The sequence below is a fragment of the Phodopus roborovskii genome, unplaced genomic scaffold, assembly GCF_943737965.1.
Source record: "Phodopus roborovskii unplaced genomic scaffold, PHOROB, whole genome shotgun sequence".
Lineage (NCBI taxonomy): Eukaryota > Metazoa > Chordata > Mammalia > Rodentia > Cricetidae > Phodopus > Phodopus roborovskii.
In genome coordinates this window covers 80,668-89,630 of record NW_026125354.1, presented here as the reverse complement: position 1 = coordinate 89,630, position 8,963 = coordinate 80,668, and positions in this window count along the sequence as shown.

Sequence of the window (8,963 nt, the reverse complement as noted above, 5' to 3'; positions counted from 1 at the left end):
GACCTATCCTCAATTCAACAATCCAGGATTTCAGAAAATGAGAAAGCTAGCTGAGCATCAGCATCATCATGACATTCTGCTTTACACTTCTGCTGCCATGACTTCCTGATCATGCTAGACGTGCCCTCAAATTATATGCCAAAGTATGCTCTTCATTCCTTCAGTTGATTTACTCAAGTATTTGGTTATAATAGTGAGAAAATATGGAAAGATGCCTACACATTATTAGGGCTGAACTCAAGTTGCCTCAAGAAAACCCCAGTTTCTGTCATTTGGTGAAGAACTAATTTTTTTTATTTTTTATTTAAATATAAAGCAATCTTATTTTACTAACAATCCCATTTCCCTGTCTCTCCCATCCTCCCATTCCCCCATCAACCCCCATCCCTTCCCCCCCCCATCCTTTTCTCAGGGAAGGTGAGGCCTCCCATGGGGGATCATCATGCCTATCACATAATTTGGGGCAGTACCTATGCCCTCCCCCATGTATCTAGACTGAGAGAGAATTCATCCATAGGAAATGGGCTCCCATAGCCCATTTGGGTTCTTGGGATAAATACTGGTTCCACTACCAGAGACTCCATAGACTGCCTAAGCCCTGCAACTGACACCTACGTTCAGGGAGCCTGGTTCTACCTTATGCTCAGTTCTCCAGCTGTCAAGCTGAAGTTCATGAGCTCCCACTTCCTCAGGTCAACTCACAAGAAGATCATCCCTGGAGCTCCATGAATGACTTGCAGGCAGTGGACACACATGTGAACAAGTCTCCTTTATCCTCTAATTGTTTACTGGTAATACCTTGGGAATGTTCTTTGAGAATCTTCACCTTTCCAGAACTTACAAGATTTGTTTACTTCCTGAGTCTTAAGGTCCTTACTCTCCCTCTAGAAAGAATTTTTCAATTCAAAGGGATTTCCATACTTCATAAAATGTTCTCTAGTTCCCATTGATCAATCTTACTTTGCAATGACATAATATTGCATATACTATAGGGATCATCTCTGTTTCCTTACACATTTTAATTTATTGAAGAAACCTGGAGAAAAGAAATGAAAATCAATTGATTAATATTGAAGAAAACATGGCAAACAGCAAATGATTGCCAGATGAAACCCAAACAAACCAACAACTACATTAAAATAGACTAAACTGTTTCATTTTCACCTTTAATGTAAATAATTAATACAGATGAATTTTATGTTGTTTACAAACACAATAAATTCTAACAAAACAAGACTACTTAAGAAACTTACAATATAATAGAAAGTAGCATATGAATATGAAGCATAATTACTAAAATGTGATGCAAATTTAATTGTCTATTCTAAATTTAGTCAGGATGATTCAGGACAAGAGGGAATTGGGTTACCTATTAATAGTAACAGAGAACAATTTCTCAGTGGTTATGTGCATTTGTTACTGGAGTTTATTTTTCAGCACCTACATGGTGCTTCACAACCAACTGTTGCTCCAATTCCAGAGAATCTAACTCTATGATGATCTCAACTTTTACTGATTTCAGAAATGGACACAAAGTACGCAATTGAAGTTAAATTCATCATCATCCTGTTCTTGTAGTCTGTGTCACAGCTATGGTTTATATCATCTTTCTATTTCACTGTTGTGTTTAAAAATTTAATTGCCTATGCCAAGCATTGAATACAATGCTTTTCTTTTTCTTTGTTTGTTTATTTGTTTGTTTTGTTTTGTTTTTTGTTTTTGACTTTTTAGTGATAGGGTTTCCCTGTGTAGCTTCACCATCAATGCCTGACTGACATCTCCTTTTTTAGAATTCAACAGTCTTCAATAATGAAAGTCTGTTAACTTCATCCACTGTAAAAGCCCCGAAAAAGTTTTGGATTTAAGAGGATATGTATGTATATTGACCAAGTATTTATTTATGTACTAAATAGCATCGCAGTTTAATCATAAAATATTATGTGTTGCAGGTGTAGCATTAAATACACAGTAATACTGAATTGATTATAGCAAACAGAACAGAATACTATTCCATAAACCATTGAAAAACACATTAGGAACTGTAGGGAATACGGGTTTTTTCCGCCCGCCGCCTGGTCTTGTCCGGCTGCCGTGCCAGCCCCAAATAACACACAGAGACTCTGTTTTAGGTACAATGCTATTGGTCCGGTACTAGTTTCTTATCAGCTAGCTCTGTCTTAAGTATTAACCCATTTCTGTTAATCTAATATTTCCACGTGGTCTTCTTGCCGGGGAAAGGGTTGTATTATATCTTTTTACATATGGTTACTAACTATACAATCAACCAAAATTGGGCTAAATTATGATAGCATATATAATTATGAAGCAAACTATAGCAAAGAAAGGGAGTAGCTTTTGGCACATAAGGCCTGAGATAATGTATTTATGCCATATATACTGATATATTTCTCCTGTACACACACACACACACACACACACACACACACACACACACACACACACACACCTTGCCAATAGCTCCTGTCAGAGCAGGAAAGAATTGATTTGGGGGGGGGGGAAATGGAGAGCAAGGGTGAATACATATATCTGTCAACCAAATGATGCATGCACTTCTGAAGTGAAGGGCAAAGTCAATTGAAAATAGGACAGAAAGCACAAAAAGGTTGAAGGGAAGAAGGTGGGACTGAGTCACTGAGGAAAGAGGCAAAATCTTGTCTATTGTTAAGTGTAACTCCTGCCTCTGTCACTTTCTGTCTGAGACTCATACATTTGCTTCCTCCAAATAGTGCAACAGAATAGATCTATGATTCTGAAGAAGCATTCAGAACATTTAATACACTCTTCAGTAGAAAGACATATGGAAGTGTTTCAAATGACTAATATGAAGTTACTAAATTGCTACATATCACATTACTTGAATGTCAACAATTGGAATGATTTTATTATTATCTCCAGTTCCTATGACTCACTGCCTAAATTGCAATGTGAACTTCCATTTTTGTGATATTTTTAACCTAGTTATGTGTTCTCTATTCCAACTGAATCACCTATAATGTATGATACAATTAAAGAACCTATAATAATGTGGATGCATAATCTGAAGAATCAATTTGTTATACAAAAAAAAAGTAAATTGGCAAAACAGGTAGCAGAAGAAAATCAAATCAGCAACTTTTCCCTTAAAGAAAAATATTGTAATATAAACAACACTGGTTTGAAATGCATAGAGATAGAACATACTCTTCAAAATAACTGTAATATATATCAGATCACTGAACACAGAACTTTTCAAACTGAGGTCAAAAGTAGAAATGGTGATTTCATGGAGTCAATAATCTTTAAAGTTAATTGAAAATATTAACTGTATTTTCATTGTATAAATAGAAATACTGAAAGCATTTTAAAATATACATTATTTATAGATTAAAACAATATTTTTGTGTTAGTGCTGACTAAAAAGTAAATATGATTTGGCTCTCTAACCTTGATTTGTTCATATATATATTTTCAAACATATATATATGTTTGTGCTCATGTTCAACAGTACTCACAAGGAACTGTGCCACACACAGAGATGTATATACCCTCAAAAATACCTTCATATACTGAGAAATGGCATTGCTTTGAGGATTTACCAATATTGAAATCATTTAAGACATCAGTTGATGATTACCACATATCAATAGTCAGTCATTAACTGGATCTAACATATAACAATTACAAATAAAATATGAGGACCACCTTTTTCCACACATTATTTGCTGTATTTAGGGGTTGTTTCTGTGGCTACAGATTTTAAACAAAGCTTCTCTAAAGAAGAAAAAAATGTCTCCAAAATAAGATAAAAAAGAGATGGTCACACCAGAAAAAAAGATGGGTTTGGTATACCATATAGACAAAGCTGGACACTGGAGAACAGGGAAAGGCAAGATGGAACAAAAGAAAATTGCCATTGGGAGGAAAAAGAAAGCACAGAGAACACAATGAAAGCCAATATTTGCTTATCTTCAAAGAGGTCAAAAAGACATTGTATCCATAAAACATGAAGAAACTGCTTCCAGAGCAGAGAACAAAGAGCTGAAAGTGAAAAATGTACTTTACATAATCACATCTTTGTTACATTGCTGGTAATGTGCTATTACAAAAATTATGTCAGTAAACAAGGCAGAAAAGAACAAAAGATAAAAATGAAAAATTTATAAATGTTGGAAAATAAGTCCCTTTCTAAACAAGAATCACTTCTAAGTATGTTCTAAGAACATATTACTCACTTGGAATTAATTTATGGAATAGATAAATCAGATGAATAAATAGGTTTGTAAATATAAAAATATGCAAATATGTAGTTCTTTAACAAATAATAAATAATAATGGATAAATATGATTAGATTTCAAAAACAAAATGGAAACAATTATCAAAGAGGAATAGATCCAAAATGAAACATTCCATTATAGAACTCTGCTAGAGATCAGCATTCTCATGGAAAATATAACAACATTTTTGATTATTTTTTTATTTTTAAAACAATTTTATTTTACATACCAATCCCAGTTCCCTTTCCCTGCCATCCTCCTGCTCCCCACTCCACTTCCTCTCCACCCCATCCTCCACCCACTCCTCAGAAAGGCTGAGATCTCCCATGGGAATCAACATGCTGCTTGCAATATGTCCCTGTGGTTTTGTTGTGTTGTGTCTTCAGTTTCATTTATTTCCATGAAATTTCTTTCTTCCTTTTCTGCCTCATTCATCATGAGTTCTTTAATCCCCATGAGTTTTGTTTGCTGTCAGATTTAAAATTTATTTTATTGTGGTCAGATAAAATACAAGGAATTATTTCAATCTTTTTGAATTTGTGAAGATAGTTTTGTTTCCCAGATACTGTCTACTTTAGAAGAAGGTCTATATGCTGCTGAGTAAAATGAATGTGTAGTCTTTGATGTTTGGGTGGATTATTCTCTAGCTATTTGAAAAGACCATTTGATGTATGATCTCACTAATTCTGATTTTTCTGTTTATTTATCATTCAGGTGGCATGTGGTTTTGAGGTAGTAAGTTATGGAAATAAACTACTTTTTGTGGCCTCATGCTAATCTGTGCCTTTAAATCCAGTAGTACTTTTTTTTTTTTAATGAATTTGGGTGCACCAGAGTTTGTTGTCTGTATGTTTAGTATAGTAACACCTTCTTGGGAAATTGTGCCATTGATTGGGAGAGGTGTCCCTCTTTATCTCTTCTTATTAGTTCTAGTTTGAATTCTACTTTGCCAGATATTGGGAAAATATCTGCTTACTTCCTGTTCCCATATGATTAAAGTACTTCGTCCATTCTTTTACTATAAGTGCCCATCTGTGGAGTGGATGGGTTCTAGGTGTGTTACAGACAGAGCAGATTGGTGCAGAAGAGAGGATATATAGTCAGTTGGGCCAAGAGGTTGTAAATATTATTTAAGGAATGATGTCAGATAGACGGAAGGGACTGGGCTGGTGTAGAGAATGTGCCTGTTGATTGCAGTATGGGAGTAGATCTGAATAGAAAAAAGAAAAACAAAAACAAAATCCATTGCTGATATTTTACATGTGCTTCAACATTCTTCTTATTCATTAGGCTTCATTATGTAACCATAGTATTTTTCCAAGTTAATTACACTCTTCCTTTAGAAAATTGTATTTCTAATTCTTTTCACAGTAAGTTTGAATAACTAATACACTATTTCTGTTCCTCCATCTACATCAGATACATGGTTCCTAATAGCTTATCAGTAAAAAAAAATCTCTTTTCAATGTTACTTGTTGCCATCAGCTACAGTTTGTCCCTTAAAAATACAGTTCTACTTGGCCTTGGCAGTAGAATATATTAAACATCAATAAGCACGCCTTTTGTGAGTTTATCTTCAGTGGTTCAAGTAAGAGCTTTATTATGGTCAAAGTAAAATGGTTTTCATATATAAGCTTGCCAAGCTCTAACTGTCAAAAAGAATTTTATTAGTCTGGTAGATTTGCTACTGGAAAACTTTTTTGTTTGCTAGAGTTTTAGTTGAGTAAAATGAATACAAAAATCCTGCACACATTTCTTTAAGAGTATTCTATTTCCAGTGAACTGGAACAGTGGGCAAAGGCACTTTCTACACAAGCTTGATGAGCTGAGTTGATCCACAGGACTCATACTAAAAGGAGAAAACCATCTCCTCAAAGCTGTTCTTATGATCTTTACTTTTGCATGCACTTACACACATGCACAATAATAATAATAACAAAGTGTGTGTCTGTATATATGCACATGCTTATATGTGTGCATTTGTGTAGATGTATGTAAACTCTCCTCAATATGGGCAAAATCATCTTTGATGTTTGTAGAAACTTTCAAGTGTCCCTGCATTAGTAACATCTATATAAAAGCATAAAATTTTGCATTTATCTAAAGATATTGATGCAGATATTTATAGATGCTTAAAGAAAATGGGATAAAAACTTCACAAATACATTAATAAAAATATTATATAATCTTTAGAAACATATTACATAGCGAACATTCGTTAAAATCAGGGAAAAAGGCAGTACTACATCTTCCACTTCATACTCTTGATTTGTTCAACTGCACTCATAGGGAAATCACAAGCTCAGAAAGGTGATGTAGCCTTGAGACTTTTTTCCTTACTCGTTTCAAGTTTAATTCAGACTATTGGTTATAAAGCAGTTCCAGGGCATACAGGGCTTCTAAAGAACTTATCATTTCATAGGACTTGTTCAATCTCTACTAATCTGTCAAGTTTGTGTACCAGCTCTTGTCAGGATATGAAAACCATGTTCTACTGTCAGGAGTCTAATTTACTATCTGAAATTCATAATTGGTCAAAGTGAATAGAACATTTTTCTTCAGAGTGCTCACTTAAAAAAGAGCCATCTATATTGCACACTTCCCCTAAGGCTCAGGGAATATCATAAAAAATGGGCCTGAAAGATTGTCAGCCAGCTTGGGGGAAAATTACAACACAATACTGTCTTCTAGACTTGACAAAGACATTATATTCATGAACATACTGCATCTATAGTCTTCAGAACCAGACATATACAAGATGATGTCAGTCAATTTTGTAGCATGGAGAGGGAAGAACGTTCAGGGAGGATTAATTCCCATACCTGATGGTCTATAGAAATTAATGGCTGGTGGTGGGATGTGTCCACTTTCTTTAGTGGTGTGACTCCTATAATCCCAACATCATGTGGACTCAGTGCGTTTTTACAAAATAAGGAGATAAAGAAGTCATGAAGTTAAAATGGAGATGTGAGAATTGAGAGGAGTTGGAAACGTGTTAGTGACAGATGGATGTGCTCTGAATGTATTGTATTCATGTATGAAATTTTCCAATGAATAAATAAAAGTTTTTTTAAGTTTTTAAATTAAATTTCTGCCTGGTATCCCCATTTTTACAATATTTTTAACCAACCTCGGTAAGAGGTAGAAAATAAGATAATTATTATAGAGTACATACAATGAAAGTAGCAAATTATTTTCCGAGTTTATTTTTGTCACACTAACTGAAATCTGTGATACTTTACAGTCAAATATTAATTAAAATTTCCCATTCTATGTATTTTTCATCAGTTTGATTGTTGTAAAATATGCAATTATAGTGTTTGCATATGTAAATTGGAAAGATTTAGTTGTGGGTTTTTGGAAAAATTTGATGTGGAAATCTGACAATTAGAGGAAATTTCTTCTTTAATGTAACTATGATTACTAAAAAGAATTAATTCTAAGTTAATATTGAGATTTCAGTTATTTTGGTTCTGGAAATCTTCCAGTATCTGTAGTTCATAGCATTTTCTTTAAAATGATAGGTGAGAACACCTAAAAATATTCACCTGCTATTTTGACTGTTTGTCACATACATTTTTATATTATTATTTTTGGTATTTCATATTTTAAAATGCAATATACAAATGTCAAGAGAGTAATATAGGGGTTAAAGTGATGGCTCAGAAGCTAAGAGCACTGGCTCTTCTTCTAGAGGTCCAGAGTTCATTTCCCAGCAACCACATGGTGACTGCCATCTGTCTGTAATGAGATCTGGTGCCCTTTTCTGGCTTGCATGCATCCATGCCAGCAGGACACTGTATACATAACAAATAAATCTTTAAAAATAAAGAAATGTTTAAAAATAGTGTAATATCAATATCATTATTGTCATAACATAGCCTTCTATACAAATGTAAAAAATTAAGACATTTCAACAAAAGTGAAAAAATACCACCAATATAAAGGTACACATTTAAATTCTTTAAGCCAAAGATCATTATAATTTTATCATTTTCTCTGAGGTATTAACTGAATTTCTTCAAAACTATACCTATTTTTACTTTTCAAGTGTTTTTCCAAATAAATAGATTATATGTTCTGTAGGGAAATATCTCTTATAAAATAGAATGCATTTTTGAATCATTTTATGGATAATTTTAGTGGATTATTTATTAATAAATATTTAATAAATTCTTTATCAATGAATATAATCAAAGAGCCTACCCATTGCTTATTTATTAATGATTTATATACTTTTAAATATTTAATAATGAATCAGTGTTTGTTGAGTAATAGATATGTACTTATTGGATGTTTATCAATACAACATGCTACTGACATCTTTTGCATTTATAACTCCTTTAATCTTTGATATAGTATCAAATAGACTTATGTGTAAGTATGTGCTGAAATTACAAGGTGTAGTGAACTTTCCCTAACTGATTTACCTCCAAGGAAATGGGTGCAAAACAAAAGGCAAAATTTTTCTGAACAATACTCATGATTTCAAAGTAAGAGTTCTCTTGAAGTTGCTAAGAGTGGGAAAAGGAGTACAAATACACCATTCCATTATTTTTTCACTAAGAATAAGTTACTCCTAAGGTTTGAGTTGATTTTCCAAATGCTGTGTAATTATAATGGGTTCAATCTCTGAGTCTTTTTGGAACCAAGGCTTACTTTATATTTTAATTTATGGTAAAGTTTCT